The sequence below is a fragment of the Pteropus medius genome, unplaced genomic scaffold, assembly GCF_902729225.1.
Source record: "Pteropus medius unplaced genomic scaffold, Ma_sr-lr_union100, whole genome shotgun sequence".
Taxonomy (NCBI): domain Eukaryota; kingdom Metazoa; phylum Chordata; class Mammalia; order Chiroptera; family Pteropodidae; genus Pteropus; species Pteropus medius.
Genome location: NW_024350325.1, coordinates 7,335,269 through 7,357,363, shown reverse-complemented (window position 1 = coordinate 7,357,363; position 22,095 = coordinate 7,335,269). Strand labels below are relative to the sequence as shown.

The window sequence follows — 22,095 nt, the reverse complement described above, 5'->3', positions numbered from 1 at the left end:
AAAGAAATGGAAAGATATTCTGTGTTCTTGGATTAGAAGAATCAACATAGTTAAAATGACCATATTACCTAAAGCATTATACAGATTTAATGCAATCCCCATCAAAATCCCGTCGGCGTTTTTAAAGAAATAGAACACAAAATCATCATATTTTTATGGAAACACAAAAGACCCCGAATTGCCAAAGTCATCCTGAGAAAAAAGAATGAGGCTGGAAGGCATCACTCTACTCGACTTCAAATTATACTACAAAGCAACAGTAATCAAAACAGCATGGTATTGGCAGCAGAACAGACACACGGACCACTGGAACAGAATCGAGAGTTCAGAAGTAAACCCATATTTATATGGGCAAATAATTTTCAACAAAAAAGCCAAAACCATAACAGTGGAGAAAGGAAAGCCTCATCAAGAAATGATGCTGGGAAAACTGGAAGGCTACCTGCAAAAGAATGAAACTAGATTATTGTCTATCACCACACACCAAAATTAACTCAGAATGGATTAAGGACCTGAAACAATCAAATGCATAGAAGAAAACATAGAAATGAAACTCAAGGACCTTGGACTTAAAGAAGATTTTATGAATTTGACCTCAAAGACAAGAGAAGGAAAAGCAAAAATAAATGAATGGGACTACATCAAACTAAAAAGCTTCTGCTCAGCAAAAGAAACCGTTAACAAGGTAAAGAGACAACCATTCGAATGGGAAAATATATTGGCAAGCAACACCTCTGATAAGGGCCTAACGTCCAAAATATACAAAAAACTCATACAACTGAATAACAACAAAAAAATAAATGATCCAATCAAAAAATGGGCAGAGGGCCTGAACAGACACTTCTTTCTAGAGGACATACTAATGGCCAACAAATATGTGAAAAGATGCTCAACATCGCTAGCTATTAGGGAAATGCAAATCAAAACCGCAATGAGATACCATCTCACACCAGTTAGAATAGCTATAATCAACAGGACAAGTAATAACAAATGTTAGAGAGGATGCAGAGAAATAGGAACCCTCCTACAGTGCTGGTGAAACTGCAAATTGGTACAGCCACTATGGAAAACAGTATAGAGATTCCTCAAAAAACTAAGAATTGATCTACCATATGATCCAGCAATCCCACTACTGAGTATTTATCCCAAAGACTTGAAAACCCATATTCAAAAAGATATTTGCACACCAATGTTCATAGCAGTATTATTTACAGTGGCCAGGGCATGGAAGCAACCGAAGTGTCCTACGATAGATAATTGGCTAAAGAAGCTGTGGTACATACATACAATGGAATATTACTCAGTCATAAGAAGAAATGAAATACTGCCATTTGGAACAACATGGATGGACATTGAAATAATCACACTAAGCGAAATAAGCCAGACAGAAAAAGTTGAAAATCACATGGTATCACTTATTTGTGAGATATAAATCTAAAAGCAATAAATGAACAGGTCAAACAAACAGAGACTCATGGACATGGACAATGGACTAATGGTTACCAGAGAGTAGGGTGTTGAGGAGAAGGGGGTCAAATATAAGGGGATGGAGGATGGTGAAGTGGGTAAAGGGGATCAAATATATGGTAGCTGAAGGAAACTGACCTTTGGTGATAAACACACAATAGAACACATAGATGTCAAATTATAATATATACCTGAATATTATATAATTGTATTAACTAATGTTACCCCAATAAACTTAATAAAAATATAAATAAACTAAAATATAAACAAACAAACAAACAAACAAATAAATAAATAAGTAAATGTGAATTTATTAGGCAGAGTGTCATGGGTAATGACATATTCCTTAATTTCTTCTTAGCTAGCCAAAGAGAAAGAAAACACTACTATTACACCTGTATAAATACTACAGAATAGCCCATGCCTGGTTTGGAGAGTGAGGGGAAAGCTTTCTGGAAATCAAGAAAAGAACAGGTGGCTTTGAGAGGGACATCTTTTCATCGTCTGGGTGTGAAAGTCTGGATCTGTGTTTTTCAGATCTGTTATAACAACTAATAACCATTTTTATTCCTGGAAATCCTGCTTTCTTGAATCTTACCCCTCAGTTACTTAAAACAAGCACAAATACTATAATAATTCCTAACATTTTCTTTCTGAGACATCCCAGTTTCCTGAGGTGTGCCTTCTCCCTTGATACAACATCAATAAACCCTACTTTGTTCAACTACAGGCATGTTCTTAATGGACTTGGACTAGAAGATAATGACTGTGAGAATCCAAACAATGATCTAAAGAGTAAAAGAGGTATGGTAAAATACTAGTTAAATTAACCTACCCAAAGAGATGCTTTGTGAATATATTTCTGACAATGAATGGATGCTTTTCAATTCTCCATCAGAGACCTATATGAAGATGTAACTCAGAAAACATGGCTGGCATGTAAATGATGTCAAAAAAAGAAAGCTTTTTCTTCTTTAATTCAGCACTTCCTGAGGCATCTTCCACAGAATATGAATTCCATAAGATGCTCTGTAAAAGAAAAAGCTTCCATGTTCACATCAGCTTGAGAAACAGGACAAGCTCTAACTTCCTCCCTTGGAGGTTCGTAATGCAAGTTAAAGGCTCTGTGGGGGTCCTGCAGGGGGAAAAAAAACCCCTTAGTTATATATAGTATCCCTCCCTTTTTTTGACTGAAAACTTTTTTGCACATTAACACATTCTACTATCCCATGGAATTAATGTTCTACACAATCTTACTTGTGAAATGCTGATGTTATTATATAATCTATCTGGAAGATGATTTTGATAGGAGAGAAAGAGTACCGCCACCTAATGGAGTGAGGGAGATCTAAGCACTTAACTTTTGGGTAAATTACCATCTTTGAGCATCATTATTTAATTTGTACAATGGAGATTGTATTAGTTTCCTAGGGCTGCCTTAACAAAGTATCACAAATTGGGTGGCTTAAAACAACAGAAATTTATTCTCTCATAGTTCTGGAGGCTACAAGTCTGAAATCAAGGTGTTAGCAGGGCCATACTTCCTTCAAAAGCTCTAGGTAAGAATTCTTTCTTGCCTCTTCTAGCTTCTGGAGGTTACCAGCAATCCTTGGCATTCTTTTCCTTCTAGATGCATTGCTCCAATCTCTTGACTCTGTCACACAGTGTTTTCTTTCTATATATTCACATCATCCCACTATGTATTCTGTGTCTTTGTATCTTTTTCGCTTCCTAAAAGACTACCAGTCTTTTGGCTTAGGGCCATCTTCTTCCAGGATGACCGACCTCAACTAATTATATCTGCCAAAATCCTATATCCAAATAAGGTCACATTCACAGTTACCTAGGGTTAGGACTTGGACAGTTCTTTTTGGAAGACATAACTGAACCCACAACAGTGTGATAGATAAAATCTTTTTCATAGAGTTGTTGTAAGGATTAAATGAAAAAGAAAAAGAGTGCTTCACAGAGTACATAGTACCAGGTAAGTGTTCCCTAGCTGATTCACTCTCATGAATGAATGAAGGAATGATCTAGCTTCAACATCTGTCATCCTACTGACCATGGGATGAGTCAATGATTTCAATTCTCACATTCATATGAAGTGTAAAAAGTAGGTTCCTCTTGATGTTTGCTAGAAAATCAGACTCTACAGAAATATTAATTGTTCTCAGATTATTCTGACATGTTTATAGTGAAAATCTTTCAAGACCACTCTACTCCTTTGCTCTGAATCTATTTCTACCAGAGAACTTTCTGATAACACATCATCTTAGTCAGACCCCTCTGGAAGAGTGGACCATAGATTGTGAACTGGAAGATTCCAATTAAGGGAGAGTAGAATCCCCCATTACAAATGTACAAATCATAATTCTGGCTTAAAAATTCATCCTGTGTGAGTTTGATTTGTGTTAATTGATTTCTTGAGGCCTAGGAGTAGAGTGACAAGATGAAATATCTTATGTGCAGAGCTGAAGGCCACGTCCTATTTCTGAGATGACCCCAGGGTCTTAGTGCTGATTACATGGCTAATGGCTTTCTGCTTTTGATCTGTCTCAATGATAAATCTAAGCCTTCTAGCTTGGGTTATAAGAAGAATAGTAGGCCTATTAGCTGGGATGAGGAACACATACTCTAAAGCTCAGGAGATGGGTCAAATTTGCAGATACAGTACAGGGAGATAGTCATGAAGACTATCAGTTGCAATGATAAAGGCAGCCTGGGGTGTGGCAAGCCTTCAGGGACACTATCAATTACAGATGTAGGGGAAAAGTTCCTTATCATAGGCAGAGCATGAAATACAGCAAGTACGACCATATACAAGAGGTCATCAAAAAAAGATGGCAACAGGGAGTTCTTGAGCAACTAGGGAGGAAGACAGAACTCATGGGGGAAGTCAGTCTACAGGAAGCCAAGATTATTTTTACTGCCAAGCCATAGTGCAAGGAGAAGACTTTCGACTTGATAGGATGTCTGGCCAGTACAGGCTAGCCCTGAGTCCTGGAGAGCCCAAGTGTTGGACACAGAGACTCAGACTAGGGACACCAAGATAGGAGTCCATTTCCCCTAATAAATTGGGGACTGAACCTCAGGAATAAGAGAGATGCCTAATTTGAATTGAATCAAGGCAACAAGACCAGGATCAGATCAACCCCAAGAGTAACACTGAGTCCCAGAGTTGCTTCAATTCCTCTGCCTGAGACTGGGATTGGTTCTGGGCTCCGCAGGGGACTGCAAGGGGGGTGGGAGTGGTTGATGGCTGTCAAACGGGGAAGTCGCAAAAAGAGGATAACTACAGAAGCTGGGGCTTTAATTCTAAGAGCATCTTAATCCCTGAAAAGCTAAAGAAAGAAAATATACAAACACCCTTCCTAAAAGCCCCATTTAGCTAACAGCCACAGGCTAAAATATCAGATTCAAAATTCCATTTAGCTGAACACTTTCTCTTGAGAACCTTTAAAACATTTGGATTGCTCCTACCTGCCAATATAAAATACATTTCACTACACCACACCGCAACCTTTCACTAGACTGTGGAAAAAAAAAAAGAAGAAAAAGAAAATGCCTGCTAGATGTGGCTGTAAAAACCAGCCAGACCAATTAAGTATGTGACAGGAAGCTGAGAAATATATGAACAGGTAAATTCAAGGAAAATTAGGAAATAAATTGACAGCATAATTTCCACTACCTTAGAGGAAGAGTACATATGGTACTGAAAGGGGGCTCAGAACAAAGAAATAATTAAGGCTTTGTCTTCTTCATCTTTACGGGTAATGAAACAACAAAGAAGAAATAGTGAGAAGCAGCAGCAGATGGAGATTCGTATTTGTTACGAAGAAAATCAAACGTGCTGCAGGACCAGTTAAAATCTGATGCGGGTGAAGATTGTTTTCATGGTCATAGCAAAGCTGCAACTGTCCCAAACCTCACAGAAGTTATTTTCCTTTATATGTAGAAAAATATATGTTTCGATGCATTGTCAGGGGATCATTAGACCTTGTCACAGGTGCTCCCCCACCGTCAGCACTGACTGGAACTGTGAGCCCACAGATGTGCTCACCTTCAGTTCTTAGATGTGAGCCTGTGACCTGCGCTCAGAACCTGGAGACTGAGGCACTCAGACACACTGACACAGATATATCTAAGAGCAGCAAGCAATGTGCAATTAGACAACCAGCTGCCATGACATTGTGGCAAACTGCTAAAGAACAGTTAATCTTCTGGAGAATCAAGGTTGGTGAACTCTACTTCATCTTTGCAAGGCATTAGTGATGGGATTTCATGAACAGCAGTCTTGAGGGAGAGAGCAGCTACACTAAACCTGTCAGCACCTCGCTGGAAGGAGAACTGGTAGAAATGTCATGTTGGCAGCCTCCCTGATTGCCACTAGGTGATGTTCTGAGTCCTCTGTTTGGCCACTGTCTATGGGCCTTCTAACTCCCACACTGAAAATCCTTTTGGTAAATTGACATCAGGGCTCTTGTCTGTCTGATCTCAACAGCCACCCTCATTACCCCTCACTTTAAGCACTCTAGCCTTGGCCAAACCTGCCTAAGGGCTCTAGGAAAGGACACTTCCTCTATCAGCCCACCTCCACCTCCACCAAGCCACAGATGCTTATTCATTCAACAAGGAGCAACAGCCAACCTATATGGCATTTACTCCGTGGTAGGCACAGCTCTTTTTGTATATTAACTCAATTAATCTTCAAAAAGCCTTAGGTACTCTAAATTGGTCATTTTGTAAATGAGAAAAAGTGCAAGGACATGGAATAGTTTGTGTCTTCAAGTTCACTTGTCAGCTAGTGGTTGAATGGACCTGAATCCAGTTGTCAGCTCTCAATCACAATACTGTCCTGCCTCTCCCTGAGCCAAAAATACAGTTGACCCTTGAACAATCTGGCAGTTGGGGTGCCAACTTTTGACTCCCCCAAAACATAACTACTAATAGCTTACTGTTGACAGGAAGCCTTACTAATAAGTCAATTAACACATATTTTGCATGTTATAGGCAACTTATAATGCCCTGTTGTTAATAAGGATTGTACTCCTCTGCTTCTATCTGCCTGCTAATCGCCTTACTTATAGTTATATATTTTTTTGTCATTTCGTTTTAGGTGAGCCAACCCGTTTCAGTATTTCCTGTAATGCAGGCCTGTAGTGGAGAATTCTCTCAATTTTTCTATGTCTGGAAAGGTCTTTCTTTCTCCTTCATATCTAAAGGAGAGCTTTGCTGGACACATTATTCTTGGCTGATTCTACTCCTTTCTTGCTTGTAAGGTTTGTGCTAAGTCTGACAATGATCTAATGGGTGTTCCTTTATAGGTTATCATCTTCTTTTCTCTGGCTGCCCTGAGAATTCTATCTTTGTCACTGATTTTTGATAATTTTAATACAATGTGTCTTGAAGATGGCCTTTTTTGAGTGTTCTGTTGACTTCTTGAATTCCAAGCTCCAGCTTATTCCTTAGATTTGGGATTTCTCATTAACTATTTGTCTTAAAATGCTTCCTAATCCCTGCTCCTTTTCCTCTCTTTCAAGAATGCCCATTAGTCTTATGTTTCCTCTCCTGATGGTATCAGCTAGTTCTTGTATTTCTCTTTCATTATTTTTCATTCTTTGGTTTCTCTGTTTTTCCTTCTGATTTATTTCTAGATTTCTGTCTTCGCTATCACTGATCCTTTCTTCCATTTGGTCAACTCTATTTCTCAAGCTTGCTATTTTATTTTTCATCTCTTTCAGTGCATTCTTCATCTCCAGAAGTTCTATTTGGTTCTTTTTGTGGATTTTAATCTCCTTGTTAAAAAACTCATTTTGCTGAACTCATTCCTGGAATTGGTAATATGAATTATTTTTTATCTCATTGAGTTTTTTCAAAAGTACCATTCTGAATTCTCTGTCATTTAACTCACATATTTTTATGTCTTTAAGCTTTTTCAAAAGTACCATTCTGAATTCTCTGTCATTTAACTCACATATTTTTATGTCTTTAAGCTTTTTCAAAAGTACCATTCTGAATTCTCTGTCATTTAACTCGCATATTTTTATGTCTTTAAGCTTATTTTCTGAAGATTTCTCTTTCTTTCTAGCTAACCTGTCACCTTGGTTGTTCATGGTGTTTAATGGATTATTTCCCCACCTGGGCATTAATGGAAATGTATTCTTTTTTTTTTCCCCAGAAAGAAGATTTATTATATAAAGGTCTCTTTAGCCTGTTGCTAAGACGGTGTTTTTCTTTTTGTTTCCAGTAGGTGGCATCTAAGCCTCTTTGATCCTTGCTTTATATAAAGTCCTAATAATGCCTTTTTTTCTTATAGATATTCAATCCCTCTCGCTACCTTCAGTCTCAGTTCCTGTCAGTGTTAGCAACAGTTTCAGTTGAGTTTGCTCAGATTCCCTGGGGCTCCACTGTGTTCGATCTTGGAGGATATGGGGGGAGGAGCTCTCTGGGTTGGGAGATGGGGGCTGTGGCTCAGCCTCGCATTTTTCATCTGCAACTGGTAATAACCAACTGTTGCTTCTCTGCTATCCCCAGTTCTCTGCTTTCTGCCCTGATGACTGGGCACTGCTGTTGCATGGAGCTCACAGCTCTCTCAGGCAGGGCCATTCAGGGATCCCACCTCGCCTTCTTCCCTCTGCCTCCTCCTGCAGCGAGCTCCAACTGCTAGAGACAACTTCTTTGTTTCTCCCAGTTTATCACTCAGCTCCTGGGATTCTGACCTGTGGTAGCTCTTATGTGCAGATCCCTTGCTCAAATGTGCTTGTGTGCAGGTTGGGTATTTTTTGTTGAGTTTTAGATGTTCAGCTTATTGTTGTTTCAAGAGGAAAGATCCGGAGATATATCTCATTCCACCATGTTTCTGATGTCACTCCATCTAACAACTTTAGAGCATAACTTGGATTTTAGCTCCCAGAGTTAAATGGCAAATAGAACATTATTTTTAAGGTTCGTAGAAAAGATCCCAGGAAAGAGTTGTCATAAGGTCATAGAGCCAAATCTGCCCCAAACTTGGGGATCTTGGGCAAGTGATTTATCTTCTCTGGACCTCAGTTTCCTTATCTGTAAATAGCATAATGAATGCATCTCACGTAGGCGAACACTCATCAATGTGAACTGTTATGATTAAACCCAAAAGTTGGGCTTAGATAAATGATTATGTGAAAAGGATCTCAGGCATTAGTAAAAATATAAAAGCAAGGGCTAAGAGATGATTTCATGATTAAAAATAGTGAAAGGCATGACGGTGAAGCAGGAAAGCAGTAGAAGAGCAGCAGATAGGAGTGCAAACTCTGGATCTGAGTCTTGGTTGCTACATTCACAAGCTCTATGACCTTGGGCTGGTAACTCTATCTCCCTGCGCCTCAGTTTCTTATCAGTAAAATGGAGATAATGGTAATAATATTCCCTACTTCACAGGTTGTTGTGAGGATTGAGTGAGAAGACACAGGCATGGCACTGAGCTCAGGGCTGGGACCAGAAAAAAAATGTGTATATTAGGTAGGTGCTGTTATTGCAAAGGCTCACCGACTTAGCTCCCTGAAGTTGGCAAGGAGAATACAACCCTCTGGACTGGAAGATTCTACATGTTTGTCCCTCGAAATCTTGGAAGCCTCAGACTGCTGAACTATTTTGCCTCCCAAAACAAGGAAGTATCATGAATGCCTAGTTCTTGAAATGCAAGACTACTAGCTCAGCCCATAGTTGAAACAAGCCCCAAATGCCATGGTAGAAACATTGAGCTTTGTAGACCTTCCTGGCCTTCTGGAAACAGTCTTAGGCTTTCAGGATTTTTTCAAAGGACTAAGGTAAATTAAGTTCTTGGAGATTAAACAAAAATGCATATTAAAATAATTTAGATCACAACATCTTTTGAATAAGGAACTGGGCTGGTCTCCCAGGCTTCCAGAATAATTGGGGAAAGGGGAGCAACCACCCAGCACCCATTTCATGGAGTCAGCACCTTGGATCATTCTGCTACTCCAATCCCTCCTCCACCCTATCTCCCCCAAATTTCCTCAAAGTGCCCCAAAGTGCAAGTCACTTCACACACCGCCAAGCTAATGATGCTTTGTCTTAAGAATATTATTTACTTCCCCATGTCTTATAACTGTGAAGTCAGTACCTTGGGCCCATTGGTGAAAGGGAAACTTGGAGATCCCTTAATGAGTAGGCATTCAATAGTATTTCTGGCTCCCGAAGTTCCCTGAGGAGGAAATTCTCCAGTCTGCTTTCTCTGTACTGCAGAGGTTCTCGTTGACAGTGCTGGGGCCCAGAGAGACTTCTTATCTAGAGTGCTGGGGCCTGATAACTCACCCTACAGGATGACTGACATTTCCTCTTCAGGCTCTGTGCAGTTTTATTGTCTCATTTTTGTCCTCTGATTAGGACTCTACATTTAGATGTTGCAAAGCTCATAGGGTCCTCCTCTCACATCACACCCAAATAGTGCCTGACTCTCCCTGGAGCTCAGCAGACAAAAAATTCGGTGAGTTGTTCATAGGATTACAACAAGGTCCTGGAGTAACCTGAAGCCCCTAAAGAACAGTCTTTGGAACTGGTTTCTTTTCTCTCAGGGGTAGACCTGTGTGAGATCTTGCAGCAAAAGGCAGAAACAAGCAATCGTCACAACAGGGAGAGAATCCCTGTGGGAGACTAAGTGCACTGAGCAGGTTCTCCCTTATAATGGCCTAGTCTTTTATAAGCAAACTTCGCAGCCCTCCTTCACCATCTCTCCTCAGATTCCTCAGGAATCCATCAGTAGGAAGAGGAATGTCTATGATTGGTTGGTTTCCCTGACCTGCCTCTTGAGTAAATTCCAGAATGTTCAGAAGAAGTTCAGAAATCCCCAAAATAACTTCTGAATTTTGTTAACTTATTTCTATGTTAGTTTTAATGACCAGACATGCCCTCTGTTACTAAGTTTTCTAATTACAGCATTTTCTTGAAATCATCGTAGTTGGGTTGGCAGCCTTTCAACGATTTCTCCCTGCTGCCAATCCATACATGCCCTTCAGCTTGGTTCTGCCTCCTAGTGCTTCCAGCCCTTTCCCTGACTCCTGAGAACCGATGGGAACTAAGTGAGCCTTCTTTGCCTAGACTCTGCTAATGGGCCTTCTTGAACTATTGCCCAGTTTGGGGGTAGGGCTGGACATGCCACATGCATCAGCTGTGGCCTTCTTCCACTAAAAGGAAAACTTGGCTCAGACCACAGAATGTGTGGTAAAATCACGTCCACCACCAGACAGAAGAAGAAGTGCCTCTGGAAGGTGTATATCGCCAGAGCCACCATTACAGCAAAGATCTACATGGATGAAAACTGATAATTTGGAAAGTTCAGGTGTGACCAAAATATCAGATCCTTTAAGTACCAGTGTTGGACTGATGGTTTAGCAATAGTTGTCTTATTTTTATCCTTCCCTGATAAGATTTCCCCCTCTGTTTGCTTGATCAGTCAGTTTGCACATTCCAAACTCTGTATTTGCTAAATCCCCTTGTTTCATTCTCTAAAATTCTCCAAAAGCTAGCTTTCCTTCCATATTCATTCTAACCATTAATATTCAGCCACCACAATAAACAAACAAATGTATATTCAACACAAAGAAAATTTTTACTATGTAAGGAGAGCTCTGAGGACCTAGAAGTTATGACTTCATTTATTTAAGCACCCTATCTTTTCTCTGGCTCATAACTTTTCTCACTTCTTCCTTGTTAATAGAACATATGAATCTATGATGCTGATTATGAACTTAATTTTATAAAACTATCTCAACAATTTTTTGTCATTTTTCCACTGCACTTCATCATTGTATTCAGGAAGATTGAAGGTATCTATTATTAACCCAATTTCTGATCTAAGTAAAGCTGCAGGATCATTCTGCATGTGAGTCTCTGATTCCCAAGACTTCAGATTCCAAAGATAGAAGAATAAAGACATAAGATCAACAACTTCTATCTCAGAGGCCATTGCCTAACTCATTCCAATAATTTCCTAGGGATTGTGTCTGCATAAGGATGCTCCCTGTCCACAATCAAAGTGACTAAATGACATGACTCAAGAGCTTTCCCAAAGCCCATTTATTCAAATTAAAACTTCCTCTCTTTCTCTTCCCTCCTACCTAAGATTTCATATTCCACCATTAAACTCATTTCTTAGAGCAAAGGAATTATTTACAAAGGTAGCTTGTTAAACATCATACACTTCCTGGAATGATATAGAGGCATTCTGATAACATGGAAGTACTTAAGGAGTAAATCCCAACAGGATCCAAATCCTGGCTCTACACCTTGCCAGCTGTGTGAGCATCAGCAAGTATTCACCTCTCAGAGTTATAGAGAAGACCAGAGGAGGCAACACAGGCAAAAGCCTCCTACACAGCTGCACTGAGCCTGGCACATCTTATGTATCCAATGCATTATCATTCCTGTTGCAACCCTGTATGTTACCAAAGTAAGGAATACCCAAGAACTTTTTTAAATGAGAAGTATGTAATACCTGTTTAAGGTAGGAAGAAACAAACATATAAGGAGAGAATGTTTTCATATGTCTGGAAAATTTGAAAACAAGAGGAATTGCCCTGGGAAATGCCCTAGGTAGCTGTCAGTAGCCTGGGGGCAGTGGGCATCTAAACCTAAGAAAGGAAGGTCAGGAACAAGAGCAAATTGCTAGCATTCCTCCTCTCGCAGACCTTCCTGCTGCTCAGTATCTCCTCTGAGGAAGACCTGGTCTCATTACCAACTTGTCTCCACCAACACCTCTTTCCGTCACACGGCTCAGCTCAGGGCCATTCAAGTACAAATGTCATCTCTAACCTGGGAGACAGAGGGCGCAATCTCTTGAGTGACTCCAGCTTCTACTCTTGCTATTTTCATTCATTCTCCACACAGTGCCACAGTGATCATTCCAAAACGATCTTTTCTGGCCATGTTACACTCCTGCTTAAAATCCATCATCAGCTCAGAACAAAGTTCAGCTCCAGGCTTTTCACAATTTGGATCATGTCATCTAGCATTTTCTCTCCCCACATCTTCCCTCAGTAAAATCCACTCCAGTCTCATGAAACTTACTTCAGTGCCCTAAACATATCTAGCTTTCTCTTGCCTATTCACTCTGAGCTTCAGCTCCTTATCTGGCTATCTCTTACCCGACTGCATGTTTCTTTCTAGGTATCACTCCTTCTAGAAAAAGCCTTCTCTGACCCCTCCAGTTTTGGCTAGCTGCTTCTCCACCTGCTCTTGCAGCCTCCTGGGCTTTCTGTCCTCACACTAACTCCATGGAACAGCAACTAGCTCCTGTCTATCCCCACCCACCAGTATGTTCGCCCATTGACAGCAAGAATGGAGTCTCACTGGATCACTGCTGTGTCCCCAGGTCCTAGTACAACATGTAGCACAAAAACGTGCTCAAATAAATGACTGATAAGTGAAATAATTAAACTAGTATCCAACCTACTCACTTATGTCTCACAGTAAATATCTTCGGGTGGGGGTGGGGTGGGGGTGAAATTCCCAATGGTCTTTTGCAACAAAATGATGTTAGTGCATTTTTCCTCACAAAGTTTCTGTCTCTGAAATTTAAATCTAAGGTCTAGGGACAGGAAAACATGGGGGCTAGGGAGCTGTCACGAAAAGGATCCAAATGGTGCTCTATTTTAAACATTGTAAGAAGTTGACACTATATCTCTGAGAGTTGCAAATTGTCTAACTCTGTGCCAACAAACTCCTGATAGGGATCTGTATCTGCTACAGCTAACAAAAGGAACCGCCTTTAATTTTTCTCAGAGAATTTGTAAGAGAACCACTTTATTCTTAAGGTAAGACTCAAAATAAAAAGAAATCAACATATCTTAAGGAATCTGTGATGCCTCCAAGTACTCTATATACAATCATGTTTTCTGTACAAGAGGTGCAAACAAGATAAAATGCTGTCTCTACAGCCTCACAGAACAATAACACTTATATGGGAAAGTTTTCTTTATGATAAAAAATATTGTTTTTATAATGTACATTAGAGGTAATAATCACTGACTGGATCCTTTTCAATTCACTCAGCTTAGGTAATCTTTAAACTTCCAAAGAAAATAAGCTCCTCTCCTCTCCCCTTCCTTCTCCTCTCTTCTTTATTGTTGTCTTCAGATCTGTTTCTCCTATTTTTGAAACCTCTCCTTGAAACACTAAAGATGTAAAAAGCTTCTGTGCATGACCCTGGCCTTTCCTAAGGACCTTTCCAACTTTGGGATTCTTTGGCTCCAACTCTTGCTCAGGCCCCCATTACTTTCTTTGTCAACCCCACACTGTCACCAAGTCATCAATCCAATAGAAGTTTTCCTCTAAGTATTGTCAGAGATGGTACCATTTTCTCCATGAGTAAATTAATATAAAGAGGTTAATAGGTTCAGCAGAGATAAACATAAGCTGTCAACTAAAGTCTACATTCATTGTGAATTAATTTATTTACATCTTCCCATTTATCCTTTTTTATTATTTTTATTTTTCAGTTAGAGTTGATATTCAGTATTATTTCAGCTTCAGGTATACAGCATAGTGGTTAAGACATTTATATAATTTACAAAGTAATCCCCCGATTAGTCTAGTGTTTACCTGGCACTATACATAATTATTACCAAATTATTGACTATATTCCTTATGTTGTACTTTACATTTCAATTTATTCTTAATGTATGCCATATGCTGGGTTTTCTGTGAGGACTCCATCCTCAAGCATTTTAGTCCAGTAAAAGTATGAGACCCTCACATAAGTAACTCCAATACAAAGAAGGCAGTGGTCATACCCTGAGAAAAGCATAGAGACAATGCTGGGGGCTCTGACAAGGATTTGATAAGGCCCTATAGCAAAGCTGAGCAACCCAGGCAAATGCTTGTCCTTCTTTGCATTAACCACCTTGGCTGCTGCATTAACCAGAGCTCACTGGGTAATCACACAAGCCAATTATCTTCCACGCTTAGCTTTGGAGGACTAGCATGCCTCAGATGTCTGGTGTGTAAGACAAACTAGAAAAGCAGGAGGAGTCCCTGAGCCTGAAATACACATGAGATTCTAAAAATGCTCAAGGTGATCCTGACACATAGCAATAAGTACATTGCAAAAGTATAGCGTCTTTCTTCCAGAACGGGTGTTACTTAGATGATGAGGGTACCCCATAAGACCCCAAGGTGGGTAAGGAGGCAGAATATTAACAGATGCTGGGCCTAATTTTGATACATTCAGAACATTCTGAAGCTTTAATGCCTCTAACTTTTAACCACTAATGCACTAGAAACAAATACATTTCTTTAAAGCAGGGGTTCCCAACCCCTGGACTGTGGACTGGTATCAGTCTATGTCCTCTTAAGAACAAGGCCACACAACAGCAGGTGAGCAGCGGGCAAGCCAGTGAAGCTTCATCTTTATTTGCAGCCACTTCCCCGCACTAGCATCACTGCCTCAGCTCCACCTCAGATCATCAGGCATTATGGTCTCATAGGAGTACTGGTCTCTGGTGCCAAAAAGGTTGGGCACCACTGCTTTAAAGCAAAATTGAAACTCTCAAGTAGAATATCATCTCGAGAGTTTATGTAGTTGAGGTAGATGATCGAAATTTCTAAAAATCTTATGTTTCCCATAAATTACTCTTACATTCTTGAAAAATACATTTGGGTGGCTTGTCTGAAATTGTATCTCTCTTTCCCTTAATCTGTATTACTCACTGGTGTGTGTCAGAGACAGGAAAATATTTCATATGACTTAGGTCAGCTATTATTATGTTGGCCACCTATTAGAACCACCCGGGAAACTTTTGGAAAAAAGAAAAGCAAACAACTACTACAGATGACTGGCTTATCTTCAAAAGTTAAGTTTCAGTTTTTCTAGGGGTAATTTTCTAATCTCCTGAAGATCAGGTTGAATGTGCAGCTAGAATCGAGAACCACTGATCAAGATCTCAAAGGAGTAATAAACAGATTATAAGCATATGCTCTCACACACTCTTTCTCTTTCATTGTTCCTCTGAGTAAAACAAATGAAATCTACATGCTAAAGTTAACCTCCTCTCCCTCCCAAAGTAAGACCCTGAATGGAAAAAATACATCTTATGTAATAAAATGATCCAGTCTGTGAAAACTAAGAAAGATGTTATATGACCAAAAATGAAGGTATAGTAAAATGTAGTAAATCTCCTCCATGCATTACTATCCAACAATTTTAAATTTCAATTATGAAAAGTTTATAACCATGTGAAAAAAATTTATGCTCTAATAGAAAAAAATAAATATAAATATATCCATACTATATGAACACAAGTATGAAAATCAAACTAGAGTTATGTATAAACACACAAAAAAGAATAGAAAAAAATACCCCTGAAACATTAAATAGAGGCTATTTTAGCTGTGGTGTTTGCTTCCTTCTACTTTTTTGTACTTTCCTAATATTTTTTAAACTACTATGTATATGATAGAAAAAAATTATAGTAAAACAAAAATAATTTACTATTCAAAAATTATTCTTCTATGTATGAAATGATTAGCAAGGCATAATTTTTCAACAATGAATTAACAAAGCAAAGATAAAAATACTCACCTGAAGTTTTCTTTCTTTCAGCTGCTTGGCTTCTGTCTCTTCTACCTCTCTCCTGTCTTCCTCCTCCGCATAATTCAGCTTGCTCATTTAAAAGAAAAGTGAAACAGCAAATTACGTTTTATGAACTGCATCAGCCAATAGCAAGAGAATAAGGAACTTTTAAGTCAGTGGGCCATCCGTGCTTTTTTTATAACTTGGTATGGTTGTTGCTGCTGGCTTCCTTCTCAAACAGAGAGATTTCCAGTTAGCAACTACACCTAATGGGAAGAAACCCAGTTAGCCCTCTCTAATGACTATTTTTATCAGCATCTTTCATAACAGATCAAGGGGACGTGATTGGCTAGAGTCAGGAATTTTAAGTGGCTTTTAGTTCTCGTAACTGGTTTTTTGTTTCCATGACAACAATAACATCAACACTTTAGCCTTAAGTGTATAGCACTTTAAACCTGTTTAGAGCATTTCCCATCTCTCACTTGCTTTTTCAACTTACTTGTGCTCAGGCAGAGGCCTTATCCATTTGGCTGAAAATGCTCTGTCAAAGGTAACCAATTGTTGCAGAAAAGACTCAAAATTAGACCGTTGAGAAACCAAGCAGCACTTGGAGAGTTGGAGAACTCAGGTTTATTATGCCTGTGGTCCCAGAGGAGCTAGTGCTCTGAAGATCTGGGTCCCGGAGCTCAGTTGCAGCATAGAACCTTTTGGCACGATGTGATTGGTTAATTTATCCTCAGACCGTTACAAAGTGGCGGGAGTTGCTATGGTTGCAGGTAGTTACATTGTGTTACAAAGGATAGGAGTTGCTATGGGTTACTGGCAGTTACAAGGTGTTACAAAGCACGGGAATTACTAGGGGGTGCAAACAGTTACATTTGTTGCTTAGACAGATCAAACAAAAAGGAAGGTGAGTCTTTAGTCAATTTCAAGTACAGCCCATGCAGCAAGCGTATTTACATAAGCAGAACAGAGAACTGATTAGCCTTTTGAATGAAAATTCCTCTTGACAACGACCACATTACTGCTCATGTAAAAGCTTCTTTCTCAGTCCTCATCTTCCTTCTCAAGCTGTTATACTGTTAACCAATCCTACTTTCTTGAAACTTTCTCCTCCTTGTTTCTCTGACTTTCCTGGTTCTTTTTCTACCCCTTGGGTTATTTCCTCTGTCTCTTCTTCCATACATCTTCTAAATGTGAGTTTGCCCCCAAAGGCTGCCTTTTTACCTTTTCCCACCATGTTCTCTCGCTTATATCTACATTATCCACATCCATGGTCAAATTTCATACAGCCGAAACAGAACTTTTTCTTCCCCTCCCAAGTACACATTCTTTTATCTACACCATCAAATCAAATGACACCACAATGGTTTAGCCAGTAAATCCATCTATAAACCTAGAAGTCATTTTTAACGCCTCTCTCTCTCTCATAATCAACATCCAATCAAACCAATTCCTTCTGTTCTACCTGCAAAATGTGTCCCAAATCCAATCACTTCTCAACTCTGCCACCCCCATTAAAATCCTCATCATTTCCAAGATAGAATGCTGCAGTAATATTAGGCAAGAAATAAAAGGCATACAAATTGAAAAGAAAAAAGTAGAATTATCTGTTTTCAGATGATGTACTCTTACATGTAGAAAACCCTAAAGATTCCATAAAATAACCTGTTTGAACTAATAAATAAATTCAGCAAAGTTGCAAAATATAAAATCAACAAATAAAAATCCATTGCATTTCTATACACTAACAATGAATAATCCAAAATAGAAATTAAGTAAATAATTCCAATTACAATAGAATAAAAAAGAACAAAATACTTAGGAATTAACTAAAGAGATGAAAGACTTGTACACTGAAAACTACGAAATATTGCTGAAATAAAAACAACATAAATAAATGAGAAGACATCTCATGTTTAAGAACTGCAAGATAATATTATTAAGATAGCAATACTACCTAAAACAATCTACAGATTCAAATGATCCCATCAAAATGCCAATGATTATCTTTCAGAAATAGAAAGATATATCCTAAAATTCATATGGAATCTAAAGAGACCCCTGAATAGTCAAAATAATCTTGAAAAAAAAAAAAGAAGAAAGTTGGAGGACTTATACTTTTTGATTTCAAAACTTACTATAAAACTACAGTAATCAAAACAGTGTAGTCTTGGCATAAAGACAGATATATAGCCTAATGGACTGAATAGACAGCCCAGAAATAAACCTTCACATATATGGTTAAATGATTTTTGACAAAGGTGCTAAGATCATTTATGGGAAAAGACAATGTTTTCGACAAATTGTTCTTGGAAAACTGGAAAACCGCATGCAACAACAACAACAAAAAAAGTTGGATCCTTACCTAACACCATATACAAAATTAACTCAGAATGAATCAAAGACCTAAGCATAAGAGCTAAAACTGCTTAGAAGAAAACAGGGGGGAAGCTTCATTGATTTGACAATGATTTCTTAGATATGACACCAAAGGTATAAACTTTAAAAGAAAAAATAGATAAATGTACTTCATCAAAATTAAAAACTTTAGTGCATCAAAGGACACTACCAACAGAGGAAAAAAGGAAATCCACAAAATGGGAGAAAACATTTGCATTATTAATATTGCATAATATCTCATAAGGGATTAATATCCAGAATACAAATAAAATTCCTACAACTCAACAACACAAAAACAAACAACCCAGTTAAAAACTGGGCAAAGGACTTGAATAGACATTCTTTCGAAGAAAACATACAAATGGCCAATAAGCACACGAAAAGATATTTAACATCATTAATCATTAGTGAAATGGAAATCAAAAACACAATGAGATACCACTTCAAACTCATTAAGATGGTGGCTATTACAAGAAAAGAAAACAAAAAATAACAAGTTTTGTCAAGGATTGGAGAAATCGGACCCTTGTGTATTGCTGGTAGGAATGTAAAATGGTACAGCCACTATGGAAAACAGTGTGGCGGTTTCTCAAAAAATTAAAAATAGAATTACCATATGGTGCAGCAATCTCATTTCTGAGAATACTCCAAAGAATTGAAAACAGGGTCTTGAGATATTTGTACATCTATGTTTATAACAGCATTATTCACAATAGCCAAAAGGTGGAAGCAACCCAAGTGTCCATTGATGGATGAATGGATAAATAAAATGTGGTATATACATACATACAATAGAATATCATTCAGTCTTAAAAAGGAAGGAAATTATGACATATACTACAACATGGATGATCCTTGCAGACATTATTTTAAGTAAAATAAGCCAATCATAAAAAGACAAATATTATGTGATCGCACTTATATGAGGTATCTAGAGTAGCCAAATTCATAGAGACAGAAAGTAGAAGGGTGGTTTCCAGGAGGTGAAGGAAGGGGTAGAGAGTGTCAGTCTTATAAGATTAAAAAGTTCCGAAGATAGATATGGTTGTGCAAAAATGTGAATATACTGAACTGTACACTGAAAAATATGTTAAATTTTATATTATGTATATTCTACTGCAATTTTTTAAATTAAATAATTTATACAGTAAATTGGAAGAAATGAAAAATGCTATAGTAACATCCTACCTAACGGTCTTCCTGTTTCCCACCCTTGCTGTTCTATAGTCATGCCATTAAGGAGTAAATCAGATGATGTCATTCTCCTACTTGAAGCTCTCCATCTATTTCCCAACTTTCTTAGAATAGAAAAATCTTATCATGGTCTACAAAGGCTTGACCTGATCTGCCCCTCCTACATATATGTACAAATTCATCTCTAGCCACAAATACTTCCCTGCTCCTCTTCCAGGCACCTATGCTAGAGTGCCCTGTCCCCTCACTCCATTACTTCATTCAGGTCTCTGCTTAAATGCTGCCGCTTCAGAGATGGCTTCCCCAACTTCCCTTTCTAAAAGAGCACACACACACATACACTTCACCCCCTTAACCTCTTTTATTTTGCTTTATAATGCTTATCATCATCACTACTTCTTATGATAGCATATATTTGTAAATTGTTGGACTCCTATACTATGTGTTTGTATAGACTTCTCAGACTCCTTGGGGTTCTGGCTGGAACATAGCCACCTCAAAAGTCTGCAACTATCCTTGGTCTCATCCCACCCTTTGCTCCCTCATATATTATCAGGAGCCCCAACCTAGGTTCTTATATCTTGTGGACACTCCAGTCTTTCTATCCATATCCCCATCCTTGAAAACAGCTGCCCTAGTCACCCCTAGGGCATAGAGTCACACAAATGGTATGCTCTGACACATCTGGGGAGGAGGCCATACAGCCCTTGGAGATACTCGGCTGGGGAATTCTTAAGTATCTCAAGCACACTATAAACAGCAGAGTGCTTGAGGGTAAGGGGCGGGAAAGGGAGTGCCCTCTTAACTGAGGTGACTACGCCAATGTTTCCTCATGTCTAAGTCTACGAGTGGTCCAGCCTTCCCTTTCAGATAAGTCTTCCTTTGGTGACCTTCTTGTTCCTTTCCCATGCTCTAGTCAAACTGAACCATTTGTTCATCTCCAAAAATAAAAACCACTATTTTAGGACCTGAGAGGAATATGCAATGGTAAGGAATTTAGTTATATTGGAAAGAAAAGAGCAAGTGCTTCCTTGAAAATAAACAAGAAAAGCTTTGTTTGTTTTGCTTGTTTGTAGTTTGTTTGTTGTTATTGTCACAGACCTTAAACATCATCACAGTACATACGAACAAATGGAGGCTCAGGCCTGTTGAGCAGCTTAGTCCCAGTGCACAGCTAGTTACTAGAACCCAGGGCAGGGACGTGGAAAGCTGCTAACAATCCACAATGCCTGCCCATCTTACCCCTCTCCACTAGTGTCCTCCGCTGGCCCCGAGGCCATAGGATAGACATCCTGGCTTCGGTCACACCCTCGCCCTAGGTCTCCTCCAATCCTAGAAACTATTGACTCCAGTGTCCTGTCCCAGCCCTTCTCAGCCCTGATCCTGACCTGGTGCCAAGAGCTGAACCTGTGAATCTTTCCTCCTCCCATTGATAACTCCCACAAGTGACAAAAATCTTGAAACGTGGGGGAAGTGAAAAGCACATCTCCCTTGAAAGCTCTGGGCTGTGTGGAGATGAAGAGGAAGGAGGATCCTAGAACCTTATGTGAATGTCCCCTGACTCTCTGGCAATGACCGCAGCTGAGACAGTGCGGTGATCTGACATTTTCACCACAGAACTGGGGGGAAGGTGGGTAGCAATCTGTGTTGCTTCTTTGTAGAGCTGTGGGAAAGGGGCCGGGGCCAAGGCTGCTGCTCTGAGAACAGGTTCTTCCCAGACCCAGACTCTGTTTCTAATATTAACCAAGAAGTGTGAAGAAAATTCAACCCTTCACTCCCAGAGCTAACTCATGTGTATCAGGTTTTCAGGGATCAAAACAAGATTCTTTTCCAGTGTTAGAGAGATAGGCAAAGGAAAGCCTATTTTTTTCTTTACCTCTGAATCTGTAAACCTCAGGGGGAGGACAAATCTCTTCAACACTTTATTCTTAGAACAGCCTGGGGGTTCTAAGCATGCTACAGGCAGTAACTTCACTGAAAAGCACCTATCAGAAACTCTTTCTTTATGATGGCATAAAGAGATGAAATTTTATTTTAGTCAGATTTCCCAGCATGGAGAATGAAGTCATTTGTTTAGAGTAGATAGGGAGAGATCAATGACTTTAAAAAGAAGATAATCCCGAGAAAACAGAGAAATAAATCAACGCATTTTCCAATTTGTTTCTCCTGATGACCTTGAGAAAAACAAAAAATGGTCACATGTTTCCAATATGCAGTGTACAGAGAACTCTCAAGGGCCTGCAGAAGTCATCAAAACATGAGAATCAGCTCTAATTCTGAAGGAGATCTTAAAGTTTATTCCTGGATGGCAAAGCGAATTAAAGAGAATCGGGGCCCAGTTTCTTGTTAATTACACTAAAGCACTAGTCACAGAGCTATTTACTCAGATTTTTAGAGAAATAAGCTTGAATCTAGCTGATATGTCCTTGTAAACATAAATCTGGGATTTTAAAAAGTTCAGAACT

At 39.0% G+C, this 22,095-nt stretch overlaps 1 protein-coding gene across 5 annotated transcripts in view; it reads right to left on the bottom strand.

Moving 5' to 3' along the window:
* CYSLTR2 (cysteinyl leukotriene receptor 2) overlaps positions 1–16,298 on the bottom strand; it is a 38,744-nt gene extending 22,446 nt beyond the window's left edge. For 3 of the 5 annotated variants that reach the window (XM_039839363.1, XM_039839367.1, XM_039839364.1), the window contains exons 1-2: positions 16,043–16,298; positions 2,303–2,496 (exon numbers count right to left, since the gene is read on the bottom strand). The gene's annotated coding sequence lies outside the window, so the exon portion shown is untranslated. The remainder of the gene's footprint in view (positions 1–2,302; positions 2,497–16,042) is intronic. The other 2 variants (XM_039839365.1, XM_039839366.1) reach the window with 1 other exon arrangement.
* Between the last annotated feature and the right edge of the window lie 5,797 nt (positions 16,299–22,095).